The following is a 20,505-nucleotide window of genomic DNA, read 5'->3' on the forward strand; positions in this document are numbered from 1 at the left end:
GATGTATATACTCTAGGACTCGAGCCCCATAATCCAGGCCCACACTCCCCGGTGCCAGTACTGAGGGGGCGCTGCACTGTCGGAGGTAGATGTATATACTCTAGGACTCGAGCCCCATAATCCAGGCCCACACTCCCCGGTGCCAGTACTGAGGGAGCGCTGCGCTGTCGGAGGTAGATGTATATACTCTAGGACTCGAGCCCCATAATCCAGGCCCACACTCCCTGGTGCCAGTACTGAGGGAGTGCTGCACTGTCGGAGGTGCCGTCTTTTGGATGAGACGTTAAACCGAGGCCCCCGTCTGCTCTCTCAGGTGGACGTAAAAGATCCCACGGCCACTATTGGAAGAAGAGCAGGGCGGGGGGTGGGTGGGGGTGGGAGTTCTCCTCGGTGTCCTGGGCCTAATATTTATCCCTCAACCAACATTACTAAACACAGATGATCCGGTCATTATCACATTGCTGTTTGTGGGAGCTTGCTGTGCGCAAATTGGCTGCCGCGGTTCCTACATTACAACAGTGACCGCACTTCAGAAAGTACTTCATTGGCTGTAAAGCGCTTTGGGACGTCCTGAGGTGGTGAAAGGCGCTATATAAATGCAAGTCTTATTGGATGCGACTTGATCCATTCTTACTCGTCCACCTGCAATGGCTCCTCTTCCCGCTCCAGCACCGTTGCCTCGGGAGTCCCCCAAGGATCTATCCATGGACCCCCCTCCCATATCACATCGACCGGCTCACCCTCAGCAACATCATCCGAAAACACAGCGTCAGTTTACAACTGTACGCTGACGACACCCAGCTCTATCTCACCACCACTTCTCTCGACCCCTCCACTGTCTCATCAGTCCCCAGCCCTCGCCTCCAATCCACTCCCATGCTGTACCTGCCCTGGGAGTGTTTGATGGGACAGTGTAGAGGGAGCTTTACTCTGTATCTAACCCGTGCTGTACCTGCCCTGGGAGTGTTTGATGGGACAGTGTAGAGGGAGCTTTACTCTGTATCTAACCCGTGCTGTACCTGCCCTGGGAGTGTTTGATGGGACAGTGTAGAGGGAGCTTTACTCTATATCTAACCCCGTGCTGTACCTGCCCTGGGAGAGTTTGATGGGACAGTGTAGAGGGAGCTTTACTCTATATCTAACCCCGTGCTGTACCTGCCCTGGGAATGTTTGATGGGACAGTGTAGAGGGAGCTTTACTCTATATCTAACCCCGTGCTGTACCTGCCCTGGGAGAGTTTGATGGGACAGTGTAGAGGGAGCTTTACTCTATATCTAACCCCGTGCTGTACCTGCCCTGGGAATGTTTGATGGGACAGTGTAGAGGGAGCTTTACTCTGTATCTAACCCCGTGCTGTACCTGCCCTGGGAGTGTTTGATGGGACAGTGTAGAGGGAGCTTTACTCTGTATCTAACCCGTGCTGTACCTGCCCTGGGAGTGTCTGATGGGACAGTGTAGAGGGAGCTTTACTCTGTATCTAACCTGTGCTGTACCTGCCCTGGGAGTGTTTGATGGGACAGTGTAGCGGGAGCTTTACTCTGTATCTAACCCATGCTGTACCTGCCCTGGGAGTGTTTGATGGGACAGTGTGGAGGGAGCTTTACTCTGTATCTAACCCCGTGCTGTATCTGCCCTGGGAGTGTTTGATGGGACATGTATTGTATGTGCTTTAAGTCAGAACTACTTTTTACAGCTCCTGTATACTGTAGTACCGGCAGTAACCACACCGGTATATAAGCTGTGCGCATGCCTCTGTACCCCAGTCTAGAGATTGCCCTCCTCCAGTAAAGACCTGTTATATGTTTATGTACAGCATCCGTGTAATTATTTATCCACTGAACCACGGATCTAACAGTGGCGACGAGTGTTGATGCGAATCTACCTGCAACATTAAACAAAAAAAAACAAAAAAAAATAGTCGAGTCCAGGAACACGGGCGTCGACCGCGAGCAACCGCCCAGCAGTCAGGCAGAGATCCAACTTCACTGGGGAGGCTGTGGAGAGCCGGGCTTGGTTCCCCAGCCACAACGAGCAGTAAGAGACCGACAACAGGTCCTGAGCAGACACTTCCCGAGCAGCGACGGCTGGAGCCGACCGACGGCAGAGAGAGAGAGCCGGGCAGCGTCGACGGGGTAAGAAAGAGGGTGAAGAGAGCAGGGCGCAGCCGGGGGTTGATCACCGAGCTGCGTCAAGGAAAAATACTGCAAAAGCGGAGAGAGAGAGGGTAAGAAACAGCCGGGTTCTAGACTGAGCGGCGTCGACAAATATCAAGAGAAGAACGTGCAGAGCACAGCCACAGATCACGGGCTGATCAGGGTCCGCGGGGCGAAGCAAGGGGAGATGCCATTGAGCCGCGGAGAAGCAGGGAGAGTGCGGGAGACGCCATTGAGCCGTGGAGAAGCAGGGAGAGCGCGGGAGGCGCCATTGAGCCGCAGAGAAGAAGGAAAGCGCGGGAGACGCCATTTTGCGCCAGCGGAGAAGACAGGCGAGCGCGGGAGGCGCCATTGGTGATAGTTAACGCACAACCAAGGATGCCGAAGTGTGGCAGTATCTCTACGTTCGACAATGAAGTCAAAGATTGGGCGACATATGTGGAATGTATTGAGGAGTACTGCAGGGCGAATGAACTGCCAGATGCTAATAAAGCACTGGTTCTGTTAAATTCCATGGGTGCAAAAACTTCTGGGTTACTGCGAAATCTAATAACCCCAGAGAAGCCGGTAAACAAGAATTTTGAAAGCATAGTAGAAATCCTGCAGGACCACTTAAACCCCACACCGCTGCTGATAGCAGAACGATTTAAGTTCCATAAAAGGAACCAACACAAAGACGAAAGCAATGCTGAGTACCTAACGGAACTGCACAAGCTATCGAAATACTGCCAGTTTGGAACGGGACTAGCAGACACGTTAAGGGACAAGTTTGTGTGTGGGCTACAAAGTGAAGGAACCCAGAAACGGCTTCTATCAGAAAAGGACCTTACGCTGGACAAAGCTTTCAGTATGGCAGTATCACACGAAGCAGCCGCAAGGGGCGCTGCAGAGATACAACGGAGACCGCAAGAATATGGCACCAACAAAATGACCTATGGAACAGGGAAGTGCTATCGCTGCGGCAGAACAACACATGACCAGAAAGATTGTTGGTTCAAGGACCAAGTGTGCAGACAGTGTGGGAAAGCAGGACACATAGCAAGAGTCTGCAGGTCTGGGAAGAAAACCAACAGTAAGAAATCTCCACAGGAGAAGTACAAAAAGGTACACCAGGTGATGGACAGTGGTTCAGACGAACAGAAAAGTGACACAGACTCCGGAAGCAAGGAGCTGGGTTGTCTGAAACTACATAATGTAACCAAAATGGAGGATCACCAGACTATCTGGGTTACACTCAAGATAGACGGAGTCCAAGTGGAAATGGAATTGGACACAGGGTCAGCTCTAACAGTCATAAATCAAAGAGACTACAAGCGGCTATTTTCACACATACCCTTGAAAGCTACAGAGATTGTCTTGAAGACGTATACGGGGCAAAAAGTCTACCCCAAAGGAAAAATAAGGGTGAAAGTGACATATAAAGGTCAGGAAATACCTAAAATGGATATATATGTATTGCCAAATGGAGGACCACCACTGCTAGGACGTGAATGGATCCGGAAGATACATTTAGATTGGCATTCCATACAGGCCAAAAAGGATGACGACGTCACACCTGGACGACTGTCAAAAATGCTAACTGACGCAAAAGAAGTGTTCCAGGAGGGACTAGGAACACTAAAAGGAATAACAGCAACAATTAAAATAGAGGATAATGCAAGCCCAAAGATTCTGAAGGCCAGACCAGTGCCTTATGCGATCAGACCAACGGTTGAAGCAGAGCTGGAAGGGTTGGAACGTTCAGGAGTACTGTCCAAAGTGGACTGGAGCGAGTGAGCTACACCCATCATTCCTGTAATGAAGAGGTCGTTGAGTAATACGCCTGGGGAACCAAAGAAGGTCCGCATCTGTGGGGATTTTAAGGTGACAGTGAACCCAGTCCTTCACACGGTGCAATATCCGCTTCCACGAATTGAGGATATTTTCGCCTCGCTATCTGGTGGTAAACGCTTCACAAAAATTGATCTAGCCCAGGCATACTTGCAAATGGAGGTAGAAGATGCTTTGAAACATTACCTTACGATCAACACCCATAAAGGTCTCTATCAATACAACCGGCTGGTGTTTGGAGTAGCCTCGGCTCTGGCTATCTGGCAAAGGGCGATGGATCAGGTCCTGCAAGGGATTCCAGGGACCCAGTGTTATTTGGACGACATCTTGGTCACGGGCGAAAATGACGGTGATCACCTCGCTAACTTGGAGAAGGTGCTCGCCAGATTAAAGGAATATGGGCTACGAGCTAATCGCCACAACTGCGAGTTTTTCCAGAAACAGATCTCGTATTGCGGCCACGTCATCGATGAAGAGGGGTTACATAAGTCCCCTGACAAGATAGAGGCAGTAGTCAAGGCTCCAGCACCGGAAAATGTGTCACAACTGAGGTCGTTCCTCGGGCTGGTAAACTATTACCACAAGTTCTTACCAAATTTGTCTACGGTATTACACCCGCTGAACACCCTACTGCAAACAGGGGTACCATGGAAGTGGGATGACGAACGTAGACGAGCTTTCCAGAAGTGTAAAGAATTGATCACATCAAAAGAGGTGTTGGCCCATTTCAACCCAGCACTACCAATTCGTTTGGCATGTGATGCATCACCCTACGGCATTGGAGCGGTGCTGTCGCACAAATTCCCGGACGGTTTGGAGAGGCCAGTAGCCTTTGCGTCTCGGTCACTAACCTCAGCCGAGCGCAACTACGCCCAGATTGACAGGGAGGCCCTCAGCCTAGTATGGGGAGTAAAAAAATTCAACCAGTATCTACATGGACAGAAGTTCACCTTGCTGACTGACCACCAACCACTTGTCTCCATCTTTAATCCTAAGAAGGGCATGCCAGTAATGACTGCACAGCGGTTACAAAGATGGTCCCTGTTTCTAGGGGCGAATCAATATGAAATAGAATATAAAGGCACGAGACAGCATGGGAACGCTGATGGGCTATCGCGCCTGCCACTGCCTACTGTGGAGGAAGCACTAGCAGTGGACCCTATCGAGATATTTTATTCGTCAATAATTGAATGATTGCCAGTAACAAACGCGGATATAGAGAAGGAGACCTGCAATGATCCGACGCTGTCACGGGTATATGAATTGACGGTGAGGGGATGGCCAACACATGGCGACTCACTGTTGCCAGCATTCTCATCCAGAAGAGAACAGCTGTCAGTATGCCAGGGGACAGTGATGTGTGGATCCAGAGTGGTGATTCCACCCAAGTTAAGGGAGAGAGTGCTAAATGAGCTACATGAAGGTCATCTGGGGGGAGTGAAAATGAAAAGCCTTGCTAGGGCTTATGTGTGGTGGCCGGGAATCGATCAACAAATCGAAGACCTAACTAAGAGCTGCTTAGGATGCCAGAAGGTCCAAAATGCACCACCACATGCCCCTCTACACCCATGGGAGTGGCCCTCCTCTCCATGGCAACGGGTGCATATTGATTTCGCTGGTCCATTCATGGACTCAATGTTCTTAATAGCAGTGGATGCTCATTCAAAGTGGCCTGAGGTGATAAAGATGACTTCAACCACTACAGAGAAAACGATTGCAGTCCTACGGACCATATTTGCCAGAAACGGGTTGCCAGAGCAGATCTGCTCTGATAATGGACCACAGTTTGTGTCCGACGAGTTCCAAAAATTCATGAAAAGGAATGGGGTAAGGCATTACACATCCGCCCCGTATCATCCAGCCACCAATGGATTGGCTGAGAGGTTCGTACAAACCTTTAAGAAGGCGATAAAGGCCATGTGCGATGATGAAATTCCACTACAGCATAAGATGGACAATTTCTTATTAGCCTACCGAAACGCGACACATGCAGTTACCAACCAGACCCCGGCCATGATGTTCTTTAACCGAAGGTTGAGATCTCGTCTGGACTTGCTCAGACCAAATGTGCGAAGAAATGTTGAGGACAAACAATTCCAGCACATCAACGAGAAGCCGACAAGGAGCTTCAATGTAGGGCAACCAGTCTTGGCCCGTGACTATCGAACAGAGAAGTGGCAACCCGGAACGATATGTACAAGGCAGGGGCCATTAATGTACACGGTGGATGTCGGGGAGAACATTGTGAGACGCCACGTCGATCAGATCTTAGCATCACAGGAATGCGTCAACCCCATGTCTCAAGTACCTGGGGATGAACCCGACATACCGGTAGCATCTACCTCAGACCCAGTAGCAGTGGAACCCGATGAACTACCCGATGAAAGGGGGTCAGAATCGCCTCTGCACCAAAAACAAGAACCTCCGGAAAGGCGCTATCCCGAAAGGGTCAGGAAGCCGCCGCAAAGACTGAATCTAAAAATGGACTTTTGTTATTGAATGTACATGTAAAAATGTAATTGCTATTTGAATATTAAGGGGGTATTATTAATCTAAAAAGGGAGGAATTGTAGTGTATGTGCTTTAAGTCAGAACTACTTTTTACAGCTCCTGTATACTGTAGTACCGGCAGTGACCACACCGGTATATAAGCTGTGCGCATGCCTCTGTACCCCAGTCTAGAGATTGCCCTCCTCTAGTAAAGACCTGTTTTTTGTTTATGTACAGCATCCGTGTAATTATTTATCCACTGAACCACGGATCTAACAGGACAGTGTAGAGGCAGCTTTACTCTGTATTAATCCCGTGCTGTACCTGCCCTGGGAGTGTTTGATGGGACAGTGCAGAGGGAGCTTTACTCTGTATCTACCCCGTGCTGTACCTGCCCTGGGAGTGTTTGATGGGACAGTGTAGAGGGAGCTTTACTCTGTATCTAACCCCGTGCTGTACCTGCCCTGGGAGTGTTTGATGGGACAGTGTAGAGGGAGCTTTACTCAGTATCTAACCCGTGCTGTACCTGCCCTGGGAGTGTTTGATGGGACAGTGTAGAGGGAGCTTTACTCTGTATCTAACCCGTGCTGTACCTGTCCTGGGAGTGTTTGATGGGACAGTGTAGAGGGAGCTTTACTCTGTATCTATCCCGTGCTGTACCTGCTCTGGGAGTGTTTGATGGGACAGTGTAGAGGGAGCTTTACTCTGTATCTAACCCCGTGCTGTACCTGCACTGGGAGTGTTTGATGGGAAAGTGTAGAGGGAGCTTTACTCTGTATCTAACCCCGTGCTGTACCTGCCCTGGGAGTGTTTGATCAGACAGTGTAGAGGGAGCTTTACTCTGTATCTAACCCGTGCTGTACCTGCCCTGGAAGTGTTTGATGGGACAATGTAGAGGGAGCTTTACTCTGTATCTAACCCCGTGCTGTACCTGCCCTGGGAGTGTTTAATGGGACAGTGTAGAGGGAGCTTTACTCTGTATCTAACCCGTGCTGTACCTGCACTGGGAGTTATTATGTCCGTGTGTAATTGAGACACGGACTGCAGGAGTTGGTTACAACAGGTATTTACTGAGTGGAGACAAAACTGGAACTACTATGCAAAGTTACTACACAGGCTTATATACAGGGGTGGTCACTACTGGTACTGCAGTATACAGGGGCTGCAGAATATAGTTCCTTCTGCAAAGTACATACACAACAATTCCTCCCCTTTTAGCTAAACAGTACATAACATTCGATTAATAATTAAATAACATATTTACAATTACAGTTGCTAGATACATTAGCTGAAGTTAAGCAATTATAAGTTCAGTCTTTGAAGAGGCTTCCTGATTCTGTCTGGATAACGCCTCTTTGGGGTATCAGGTTCTTCTGGCAAAGTTGATTCGTGATCAACGTCGTTGTTTGGTTCGTCTGCTTCCAATATCACCGATTCTGAGGTAGATGCAATTGGTACTTCGGTTTCATCACCAGGTGTATCGGATCGTGGTGTGGAATTGACGTTTTCCAGTGACTCTAGAATCTGGTCAGCATAGCATCTTACAATGCTCTCTCCAACGTCCACGGTATACATTAGAGGTCCTTGCCGTGTGCAGATCGTTCCTGGCTGCCATTTCTCTGTGCGGTAGTCCCGGGCCAAAAGTGGTTGACCTATCTTAAAACTCCTGGTCGGCCTTTCATTCATATACTGAAACTGCCTGTTCTCCACATCTCTTCTGATGTTTGGCTTAACCAAATCCAAGCGGCATCGTAGTCTTCGATTGAAGAACATCATGGCTGGAGTTTGGTTGGTAACCGCATGTGTCGCAAACAAGAAGTTATCCACCTTGTGTTGTAGGGGTATGTCTTCATTACACATTGCCTTGATAGCCTTCTTGAATGTTTGAACGAACCTCTCAGCCAATCCATTAGTGGCTGGATGATATGGGGCAGATGTGTAATGCTTAACACCATTGTTCTTTAAGAACCTCCGGAACTCTTCAGACACAAACTGCGGTCCATTGTCGGAGCAAATCTTTCAGGTAGCCCATTTCTGGCGAATATGGTTCTTAAGACTGTGATAGTTTTTTCTGTGGTGGTTGAGGACATTTTTATTACCTCTGGCCACTTTGAATGTGCATCCACCGCAATTAAAAACATCGAGTCCATAAATGGACCAGCAAAATCAATGTGCACCCTTTGCCATGGAGGTGAGGGCCACTCCCATGGATGTAGAGGGGCTTGTGGTGCGGCGTTTTGGACCTTCTGGCATCCTGTACAGCTCTTTATCATCTCTTCGATTTCTCTATCGATTCCCGGCCACCACACAAACGCTCTGGCTAAGCTCTTCATTTTTACCCCTCCCAGATGACCCTCATGAAGCTCATTGAGCACTCTATCCTTCAATTTGGCTGGAATTACTACTCTGGATCCACACATCAAGGTTCCTCTGCACACTGACAGCTGTTCTCTTCTCGGCGAGAATGCTGGCAACAGTGGTTCGCCATGTGCTGGCCATCCCTTCACCGTTAAATCATAGACCCTGGAGAGTGTCGGGTCATTTCGTGTTTCCTTTTCTATGTTTGCATTCGTCACAGGGAGACATTCGACTATGGTCGAGTGGAATATCTCCATAGGATCCACTGCAGGTGCTTCTTCCACCGTCGGCAACGGTAGGCGCGACAATCCATCAGCATTCCCATGCTGTTTAGTTCCTTTGTACTCAATGTCATATTGGTGTGCCCCTAGGAAAAGGGACCACCTCTGTAGCCGTTGTGCTGTCATTATCGGTACGCCCTTCTGAGGGTTGAAAATGGAGACAAGAGGTTGATGATCAGTTAGTAGAGTACATTTCTGACCGTGCAGGTAGTGATTGAACTTCTTCACCCCCCACACCAGGCTGAGGGCCTCTCTGTCAATCTGGGCGTAGTTACGCTCGGCTGAAGTTAACGAGCGTGACGCAAAAGCTATCGGCCTCTCTGAACCATCAAGGAGTTTATGTGACAGTACCGCTCCAATGCCATAGGGAGACGCATCACACACCAGTCTTATCGGTAGTGATGGGTTGTAGTGAGCCAATACTTCTCTTGAAGTGATTAGGTCTTTACTCTTCTGAAAAGCCCGCTTACATTCATCGCTCCATTTCCATGCTACTCCAGTTTGTAGTAGGGCGTTCAGTGGGTGCAGAATTGTGGACAAATTTGGCAAAAACTTATGGTAGTAATTCACCAATCCTAGGAATGACCTCAGTTGCGACACATTTTCAGGCGCTGGAGCCTTAACTACCGCTTCAATTTTGTCAGGGGACTTATGTAACCACTCTTCGTCAATCACGTGGCCACAATACGATATCTGTTTCTTAAAAAACTCGCACTTGGGGCGATTGGCTCGTAGCCCGTGTTCTCTTAGTCTAGTGAGCACCTGCTCTAGGTTGGCAAGGTGTTCACTGTCATTTTCACCTGTCACTAGGATGTCGTCCAAGTAACACTGAGTCCCCGGAATCCCTTGCAGGACTTGTTCCATCGCTCTTTGCCATATCGCCAGAGCTGATGCTACTCCGAATACCAGTCGATTATACTGGTAAAGACCTTTGTGAGTGTTTATCGTGAGATACTTCCTAGAGGATTCTTCAACCTCCATCTGCAAATATGCTTGTGCTAGGTCAATTTTTGTAAAACGCTTCCCTCCAGATAGTGAGGCGAAAATATCTTCTATCCTCGGAAGAGGATACTGTACTGTGTGAAGGACTGGGTTCACCGTCACCTTGAAGTCCCCACAAATGCGAACCTTCCTTGGCTCCTCAGACTTATTGTTTAACGTTTTTTTCATGACAGGAACGATGGGTGTCGCCCACTCGCTCCAGTCTACCTTAGATAACACGCCTGCATTCTCCAGATTCTCCAGCTCTGCCTCGACGGCTGGGCGAATTGCATACGGTACCGGTCTTGCTTTGAAAAACTTGGGAATTGCATTCTCTTCTATTTTTATCGAGGCGGTTACGCCTTTAAGAGTTCCCAGTTCTTGTTGAAATACCTCTTTAGCGTTAGCTAAGATTTTTGACAATCGTCCAGGTGTGACGTCGTCATCCTTTTTACCAGCCACAGTCAGTGCCTGAATGGAGTGCCAGTCTAAACTTATCTTTCTGATCCATTCACGTCCCAATAACGGTGGTCCACCATCTTGCAGTATGTACAGATACAATTTCTGTATTTCTTTGCCGTTGTATTCGACAGGCACCCTTATTTTCCCTCTAGGGTATACTTTCTGCCCCGTATACGTCTTCAAGACAATGGATGTCTCTTTCAAGGGTATGTGTGAGAATAGCCGCTCGTAGTCTCGTCGATTCATGTCGGTCAGGGCTGATCCTGTATCCAATTCCATTTTGACTTGGGACCCTGCTATCGTGAGGGTGACCCAAATGGTTCGGTGATCCTCTTTCACGATTACGTTGTGAAGTTTGAGACAGCTTAGTCTCTTGTTCCCGGATTCACTATCGCTCTTCTGGTCTTCGGAACTACTGTCCGTCATCTTTTGTACTTTCCTGTACTGTTCCTTAGTAGCCTTTTTGTTGTTGTTAGTCTTCTTTCCAGACCTGCAACCTCGTGCAATGTGTCCCATCTTTCCGCATTGCCTGCATATTTTGTCCTTGGACCAGCAGTCCTTCTGGTCATGGGTTGTTCTGCCGCAGCAATAACATTTTTCAAATCCCCGTGTCATTTCATGGGTGCCGTATTCCTGTGGCTTTTGCTGTATTTCCGCAGCTCCCCTTGCTGCTGCTTCGTATGATACTGCCAAGCTGAAAGCCTTATCCAGCGTCAGCTCTTTCTCTGAGAGTAACCTCCTCTGGGTTCCTTCACTCAGGAGTCCACAGACTTGCGTTGTTCCGTAAGGTAATCAGCATTGCTCTCATCTTTATGCTGATTTCTCCTGTGGAATTTAAATCTTTCTGCAATCAGCAGCGGTGTAGGATTTAGGTGTTCCTGTAGGATATCAACAATTTCGTTAAAACTCTTCGCCATCGGTTTGGCTGGAGTGATCAGGTTCCGCAATAGGCCGTACGTTCTTGCGCCCATTAAGTTTAATAGTACCAATGCCTTTTTCTCATCGGCTACTTCGTTTGCTTTGCAATATACTTCGACTCTTTCCACATACGTGGTCCAGTCTTCTATTGCATTATCGAAGGCAGTGATATTGCCAGTCTTTGGCATCTTGGAAATCTAAGATGGCGCCTCCCGCGCTTTGCCCTCTTCCCCGATTGAACAAAATGGCACCTCCCGTGCTTTGCCTTCTTCCCCGCTGGATTAAGATGGCGCCTCCCACGCTTTCTGTCTTCTCCGCTGCTGCTAGTGCTGTTGCTGGCGTTTTTATGCCTTGATGGCGGCGCCCTATGGTCTTCGCGCACTTCCCCCCCCCGCGCAGCTGCTAACGCCGCTCTCCACGGTCCCCGTGGCAAACTGCAGCTCCTCGCGGCTTTCTGCGCTTCTAATTTCTTTTATTTTCCCGTCGTCAGAGCAAACCCTACGGGACACTTCTCTCCCTCTTCTCGGGTCTGTACGCTGCCCGGCTTCATAGCACCGGCCGCGCCCTGTGTGCTCCACCCTCTCTCTCTCTCTCCTCTTCCCGACAACGCTGCTCGGCCCCGTTGAAAAGCCACCTGATCGAGCCCGCCGCAGCCCAGGAAGGATCAGTGTACTACCTGCCACCAGCCCGATTAGCTGGAACACCATAGGCAGGATAACCAAGCCCCGCTCTCGACAGCCTCTCCTGCAAACCTTCAAATCCGATGAATCAGAGGCGGTTGCACACGGCAGACGCCCATTTCTTCTGTTTTTTTTTTTTTCTTTCTTCCTTCTGGCCTCGAACTCTGACAACTTCGCTTCAGGAATGGATTCCCATGAGATGGTGCAGACTGTAGGTAAGTTCGGATCTGCTCGTCGCCAGTATTATGTCCGTGTGTAATTGAGACACGGACTGCAGGAGTTGGTTACAACAGGTGTTTACTGAGTGGAGACAAAACTGGAACTACCATGCAAAGTTACTACACAGGCTTATATACAGGGGTGGTCACTATTGGTACTGCAGTATACAGGGGCTGCAAAATATAGTTCCTTCTGCAAAGTACATACACTACAGGAGTGTTTGATGGGACACTGTAGAGGGAGATTTACTCTGTATCTAACCCGTGCTGTACCTGCCCTGGGAGTGTTTGATGGGACAGTGTAGAGGGAGCTTTACTCTGTATCTAACCCGTGCTGTACCTGCCCTGGGAGTGTTTGATGGGACAGTGTAGAGGGAGCTTTACTCTGTATCTAACCCGTGCTGTACCTGCCCTGGGAGTGTTTGATGGTACAGTGTAGAGGGAGATTTACACTGTATCTAACCCGTGCTGTACCTGCCCTGGGAGTGTTTGATGGGACAGTGTAGAGGGAGCTTTACTCTGTATCTAACCCATGCTGTACCTGCCCTGGGAGTGTTTGATGGGACAGTGTAGAGGGATCTTTACTCTGTATCTAACCCGTGCTGTACCTGCCCTGGGAGTGTTTGATTGTACAGTGTAGAGGGAGATTTACTCTGTATCTAACCCGTGCTGTACCTGCCCTGGGAGTGTTTGATGGGACAGTGTAGAGGGAGCTTTACTCTGTATCTAACCCGTGCTGTACCTGCCCTGGGAGTGTTTGATGGTACAGTGTAGAGGGAGCTTTACTCTGTATCTAACCCCATGCTGTATCTGCCCTGGGAGTGTTTGATGGGACAGTGTAGAGGGAGCTTTACTCTGTATCTAACTCATGCTGTACCTGCCCTGGGAGTGTTTGATGGGGACAGTGTAGAGGGAGCTTTACTCTGTATCTATCCCATGCTGTACCTGCCCTGGGAGTGTTTGATGGGACAGTGTAGAGGGAGCTTTACTCTGTATCTAACCTGTGCTGTACCTGCCCTGGGAGTGTTTGATGGGACAGTGTAGGGGGAGCTTTACTCTGTATCTAACCCGTGCTGTTCCTGCCCCGGGAGTGTTTGATGGGACAGTGTAGAGGGAGCTTTACTCTGTATCTAACCCGTGCTGTTCCTGCCCTGGGAGTGTTTGATGGGACAGTGTAGAGGGAGCTTTACTCTGTATCTAACCCGTGCTGTACCTGCTCTGGGTGTGTTTGATGGGGACAGTGTAGAGGGAGCTTTACTCTGTATCTGACCCATGCTGTACCTGCCCTGGGAGTGTTTGATGCGACAGTGTAGAGGGAGCTTTACTCTGTATCTAACCCATGCTGTACCTGCCCTGGGAGTGTTTGATGGGGACAGTGTAGAGGGAGCTTTATGTAATGATATCAGCAAATAGAGATTGTATTTGCCTGTTCGATTATGATGCCTTAATAGCATGTTTGCATGTATTGATTGCTTGTGCCTGACCAGCAGAGGGCATGTGACCGAGAGAAGCAAGGCAGTTAGTTTTAGAGAAGTTTTGAAGAAGGGTCCAACCCGAAACGTCAACTCAAATTTCTCTCCACGGATGTTGCCTGACCTGCTGAGTTATTCCAGCATTTTCTGTTGTTATTTCAGTTAGTTTTAGTTTCAGTTTCGTTCTAGATGCATCACAAGCATCGTGTCTCCTGTAAAAGCTGTATAAAAGAGTTGAACAAGCTTTACATTAAAACTCATTCTCTTTCATAAATGTCTCGTCATTGAACCCACAAAGAAATCAATACATGGTGTCAGAAGTGACTGAAAGAGATGAAGAGAAAAAATCTGAAGTTAAATCAGCTCTCCACAGATTAGCAAGCCAAAAGAGAACATCGTTACTTACCATTAGAGAATAGCTAACGAAGTGAAAAATGGAAGGTTTACTCCCACCGGCGACGCTTCAGTTGACAGGTAATGCGGCTGAAAATTGGAGGAGGTTCAAACAACGTTTGGGGTTGTTTTTATCAGCAATCGGAGCTGACGAGAAAGGTGATAAAATGAAAGCATCACTGTTCTTACATGTCGTGGGTGATGAAGCGCTGGAGTTGTATAATAACTTCACATTCGCTGCTAATGGAGACAATATGAAGCTAGATAAAATAATGGAACAGTTTGAGGCCTACTGCATACCTAAACGTAATGTGATGTTTGAGAGGCACAGGTTTTTCACATGTGTTCAGAAAACGGGTGAGACTATTGATCAGTATGTGACTGAACTGAGAAACAGAAGCAAATCGTGTGAATTTGGGGGACTGACAGACTCGCTGATAAAAGACAGACTGGTGTGTGGTATTCCAGATAATGGTCTAAGGGAAAGACTGCTAAGAGAGCAAGATCTAGACCTGGGAAAAGCCATAGCACTGTGTAGGGCTACAGAGACTGTGAAGTTGCAGGCAAAGGAGCTGTTCAGTGACAATAGCTGCAACGTGGATGCAGTGAGAATGAACGGACATAAACCGTTTAACAAAAAGAGCGCCAATGTGAAAAAAGAGGCGTGGCCAGCGAACAAAAATGAAAGGGACAATCGAAAGTCATGTAGTCGATGTGGTACACAGCATCCACCAAGAAAGTGTCCAGCATATGGTAAAACATGCAATAGTTGCAACAAGAACAACCAGCACGGTGGCATAGTGGTTAGCACTGTTGCCTCACAGCGCCAGGGACCCGGGTTCGAATCTGGCCTCGGGCGACTGTCTGTGTGGAGTTTGCACATTCTCCCCGTGTTTGCGTGGGTTCCCTCCGGGTGCTCCGGTTTCCTCCCACAGTCCAAAGATGTGCGGGTTAGGTTGATTGGCTATGATAAATTGACCCTTAGTGTTAGGGGGATTAAATACGTGGGGTTACGGGGATAGGGTGGGATATGTGTTGGTGTAGGGGTTATGGGGATCGCGTGGTATATGTGTCGGTGCAGGCTCGATGGGCTGAAATGGCCTCTATCTGCACTGTGGGGTTTCTGTGATTCTGTGATTATGCCCGTTGCTGTAAGAACCAAATGCAACAAAGCAAGGTCCATACAGTAGATGAAAGCGACATAGAGGAGTTCTATGTAGATGTTGTGTCTGAAAACAAAAAAGAAGAAAGAGACTGGATGTTGACACTAAAAGTGAATGACATACACATTCCATTTAAATTGGATACTGGAGCACAAGTTAATGTGATATCAGAGACTGATTTTAAGAAAATTAGACCCAGACCAAAGATACATGGAATAAAAGTGAAAGTGACAGGATACTCAGGTACTGATATACCAGTGAAAGGAAGATGCATTGTCAAGGTAACACACAAGGACAGAGAGCACACGCTAGCATTAATCGTGGTGCCAAAGGATGTGCAAGCCATAGTAGGTTTAAAAGCCTGTGAGAGACTGAACCTGGTAAAGAGATTCCTCGTTGTGGAAAGCGAAGGAGAGACAGTCTATGATGAACTGAATGTTGCGTACACACCGGGTAAGCTGAGGTATACAGCAGACACGTTGTCCAGAGCTGTTGACCCAGGAGAGCCCGCAAACACAGTGAAAAGACTGAAGTACAAGGCAAAAGACAGTAGAACTGACTTCTACCAAAGCATGCTTGTATACCGCACAACGCCACTCGAGTGTGGTATGTCACCAGCCCAACTCCTGATGGGACGTCGGCTAAGGTCAAACCTACCCATCCCGGAGAACCTCCTGAAAACAAAAGAGGGGGAGAAAGTGAGGAAGTTCAAAGAACAACAGAAAGAAAAGCAAAAGTACTACTATGACAGAGGAACACAAAACCTACCTGAACTCCACACTGGTGACCAACTAAGGTTCAAAGACAAAACAAACACATGGACTCAGAAGGGAACTGTCCTGAGTGAAGTTCAACCAAGATCATACACCATTCAGACAGATGAGGGTGCTGTTCTGAGAAGAAATCGTCGAGATCTTCTCATGGGACCAGCCACAGCAGGTCAAGAGACTGATACTGTTGAACAACCTGATCACACAGCTGAGAACCAATCATCTGAGGCAACAACTCAGATTCAAGGACAATCAATCAGAAAATCCTCAAGACATGTGAAGCCTCCTGAGAGACTCATTGAGCAAATTTAAGGACTATTGTTGTAGAAGGAAGTAATGTTATCTTATTCTTTCTTCAAGTTCTAGTGTATTGACATATTTTATGTGAACACACAAAGCAAGGTTAAAAAACCTTGATCATGATAATGATAATGTAAGTTCATTAAGTGTTACAGTTAAAATGCAGATTAATACAAAGAAAACATGTTGTTAGTTAAAAGTAAAATACCTTTGTTTTAAGAAAAGGAGATGTAATGATATCAGCAAATAGAGATGGTATTTGCCTGTTTGATTATGATGCCTTAATAGCATGTTTGCATGTATTGATTGCTTGTGCCTGACCAGCAGAGGGCATGTGACCGAGAGAAGCAAGGCAGTTAGTTTTAGTTTCAGTTTCGTTCTAGATGCATCACAAGCATCGTGTCTCCTGTAAAAGCTGTATAAAAGAGTTGAACAAGCTTTAGATTAAAAGTCATTCTCTTTCATAAATGTCTCATCATTGAACCCACAAAGAAATCAATACACTTTACTCTGTATCTAACCCGTGCTGTACCTGCCCTGGGAGTGTTTGATGAGACAGTGTACAGGGAGCTTTACTCTGTATCTGACCCATGCTGTACCTGCCCTGGGAGTGCTCGATGGGACAGTGTAGAGGGAGCTTTACTCTGTATCTAACCCGTGCTGTACCTGCCCTGGGAGTGTTTGATGGGACAGTGTAGAGGGAGCTTTACTCTGTATCTAACCCATGCTGTACCTGCCCTGGGAGTGTTTGATGGGACAGTGTAGAGGGAGCTTTACTCTATCTAACCCCGTGCTGTACCTGCCCTGGGAGTGTTTGATGGGACAGTGTAGAGGGAGCTTTACTCTGGATCTAACCCCGTGCTGTACCTGCCCTGGGAGTGTTTGATCGGACAGTGTAGAGGGAGTTTTAGTCTGTATCTAACCCCGTGCTGTAGCTGCCCTGGGAGTGTTTGATGAGACAGTGTAGAGGGAGCTTTACTCTGTATCTAACCCATGCTGTACCTGCCCTGGGAGTGTTTGATGGGACAGTGTAGAGGGAGCTTTACTCTGTATCTAACCCCGTGCTGTACCTGCCCTGGCAGTGTTTGATGGGACAATGTTGAGGGAGCTTTACTCTGTATCTAACCCTGTGCTGTACCTGCCCTGGGAGTGTTTGATGGGACAGTGTAGAGGGAGCTTTACTCTGTATCTAACCCCGTGCTGTTCCTGTCCTGGGAGTGTTTGATGGGACAGTGCAGAGGGAGCTTTACTCTGTATCTAACCCCGTGCTGTACCTGCCCTGGGAGTGTTTGATGGGACATTCTGGAGGGATCTTTACTCTGTATCTAACCCGTGCTGTCCCTGCCCTGGGAGTGTTGGATGGGACAGTGTAGAGGGAGCTTTACTCTGTATCTAACCCCGTGCTGTACCTGCCCTGGGAGTGTTTGATCAGAAAATGTAGAGGGAGCTTTACTCTGTATCTAATCCGTGCTGTACCTGCCCTGGGAGTGTTTGATGGGACAGTGTAGAGGGAGCTTTACTCTGTATCTAACCCCGTGCTGTACCTGCCCTGGGAATGTTTGATGGGACAGTGTAGAGTGAGCTTTATTCTGTATCTAACCTGTGCTGTACCTGCCCTGGGAGTGTTTGATGGGATAGTGTGGAGGGAGCTTTACTCAGTATCTTACCCCGTGCTGTACCTGCCCTAGGAATGTTTGATGGGACAGTGTAGAGGGAGCTTTACTCTGTATCTAACCCCGTGCTGTACCTGCGCTGGGAGTGTTTGATGGGACAGTGTAGAGGGAGTTTTACTCTGTATCTAACCCCGCGCTGTACCTGCGCTGGGAGTGTTTGATGGGACAGTGTAGAGGGAGCTTTACTCTGTATCTAACCCGTGCTGCACCTGTCCTGGGAGTGTTTGATGGGACAGTGTAGAGGGAGCTTTACTCTGTATCTAACCCGTGCTGTACCTGCCCTGGGAGTGTTTGATGGGACAGTGTAGAGGGAGCTTTACTCTGTGTCTAACCCCGTGCTGTTGTGTCCCTCAGGGAAGCCGTGGGGTGAAGATGGGTCCTGTCCCTCTCGGAGTACGAAATCCGCAGCCTCCAGGGCCCGATCGTGCTTGAAGCCGTGCCTCGATAACCGGGATTGCCTGCGGCGCCAGTGCCGGTGTGATGGAGCCTGCGGCCTCAGCTGTGTGTTGGCCTGTGAGTCGCAACGAGAGGGGCGAAGAACCCCTCGGTAGATCAGCCCCGAATTGTGGGCGGAATGGGCTTTGACGGAGGGGTGTTGGGGTAGAAAGAAAGGGGAGGGGGGAGAGAGAGAGGGGAGAGAGTGAGAGAGGGAGAGAGAGAGGGGAGAGAATGAGAGAGGGAGAGAGAGAGGGGAGAGAGGGAGAGAGAGAGGGGTGAGAGGGAGAGAGAGAGGGGAGAGAGGGAGAGAGAAAGGGGAGAGAGAGAGAGACAGAGACAGAGAGAAAGAGAGAGAGAGAGAGAGAGACAGAGACAGAGAGAGAGAGAGACAGAGAGAGAGACAGAGAGAGAGAGAGAGACAGAGACAGAGAGAGAGAGAGACAGAGAGAGAGAGAGAGAGAGAGACAGAGAGAGACAGAGAGAGAGACAGGGAGAGAGACAGGGAGAGAGACAGAGAGAGAGAGAGACAGAGAGAGAGAGATATAGAGAGACAGAGAGAGAGCAAAGGAAAAATATCTGACATATTGGGCAGAAACAACAAAAACCAAAGCAAACTCAATTGCTACTTGGCCCTAAACAGACAATACAACATGGCTGATTACCCTGACCATGGTAAAGGATAGCAAACTGAGAAAAACTTTGACAATGTACAGACTTAGTGAACATAGCCTGGCGATCGAAAAAGGTAGACACAGGCAGACCCGGCTACCAAGAGAGGACAGGATATGCTCTCACTGCAGTCAGGGAGTGGTGGAGACAGAGATGCACTTCCTCACAGCTTGTAGAAAATATCAGGGCATAAGGGAGAATTTCTAACCAAAATTCACAAAAATATGCCCGGAATTCAGAAATTTGAATAACGATCAAAAACTCCCATATCTACTAGGGGAAGAGAGAAATTGCATAACACTGGCGGCACACTATGTTACAGCTTGCCATAAACAGAGGGACAACCAGTAAATATAAGAAAAGAGTATATATATAAATTATATGAAAGTATATTTATACACTCAGGGATATATCTGTTTATACACTGTATGGATAGATCTGTATTTTTGTGAACAAACATGAATGTTTTTCGATGCTTTGGCAACATAAGATGTAACTTGTCATGCCAATAAAGCGATTTGAATTGAATTGAATTGAATTGAATTGAATTGAGAGAGAGAGAGAGACAGAGAGAGAGACAGAGAGAGAGACAGAGAGAGAGAGAGAGAGAGAGAGAGACAGAGAGAGGCAGAGAGAGAGAGGGGGAGAGAGAGGAGGGGAAGGGGAGGGAGAGGGAAAGGAGGGAAGGGGCAAATAGGGGAAGAGAGGAGGGGAAGGGGAGGGGGGGAAAAGGAGGGAAGGGGGAGAGGGTGACAGAGGAACGAGTGAATCATAATCGGTCTCATTTACTTTCTCACACTTTTCCCTCACAGATCGTTCCTGCCCGTGGCCCGTGACCGTGGACAACGCCGTTGCCACCCTCCGGAAAGGATCCCGGCCTTTGTTCGGCCATTGGATGGCGATCGCCTGCAACCCAGGCTTCAGGGCCCGAGTAGGCCTGGCCGTCACCCAGCACCGTTGCCAAGGGGACCGGCAGTGGAGTGGGCCCCTGCCAGTCTGTGAAGGTGAGTGTTAACGGTTTCGCCCATAGCGGGCCCTGGGAGAACCGGGGTTAATCATACGCTGCCAGGCTCGCGATGGGCCAGGGTCCTGAGGCCTGCATGCAGGCGCCCAGAGCAGGAGAGGCCCAGGCTCCAGCTACGGGGCTCACGGATTAGGGAGAGGGGCTAATCAGCTAGGAGGGGAGACTGAGGGAGGGGAGGGAGTCCCACAGTTTGGAGACTGAGGGAGGGGAGGGAGTCACACAATTTGGAGAC

The 20,505-nt window shown here is 48.5% G+C and overlaps 1 long non-coding RNA gene across 1 annotated transcript in view; it reads left to right on the forward strand.

Moving 5' to 3' along the window:
- Positions 1-20,285, forward strand: part of LOC147084830 (uncharacterized) — a 35,391-nt gene extending 15,106 nt beyond the window's left edge. Inside the window, exons 2-3 of the long non-coding RNA XR_015075821.1 lie at positions 18,497-18,655; positions 20,062-20,285. This is a non-coding gene — a long non-coding RNA (uncharacterized LOC147084830). The remainder of the gene's footprint in view (positions 1-18,496; positions 18,656-20,061) is intronic.
- The last annotated feature ends 220 nt before the right edge of the window (positions 20,286-20,505 follow it).

Source organism: Somniosus microcephalus, unplaced genomic scaffold (genome assembly GCF_052327205.1).
Source record: "Somniosus microcephalus isolate GS21.2 unplaced genomic scaffold, FLI_Smic_1.0 unresolved_chr9, whole genome shotgun sequence".
Classification (NCBI taxonomy): Eukaryota; Metazoa; Chordata; class Chondrichthyes; order Squaliformes; family Somniosidae; genus Somniosus; species Somniosus microcephalus.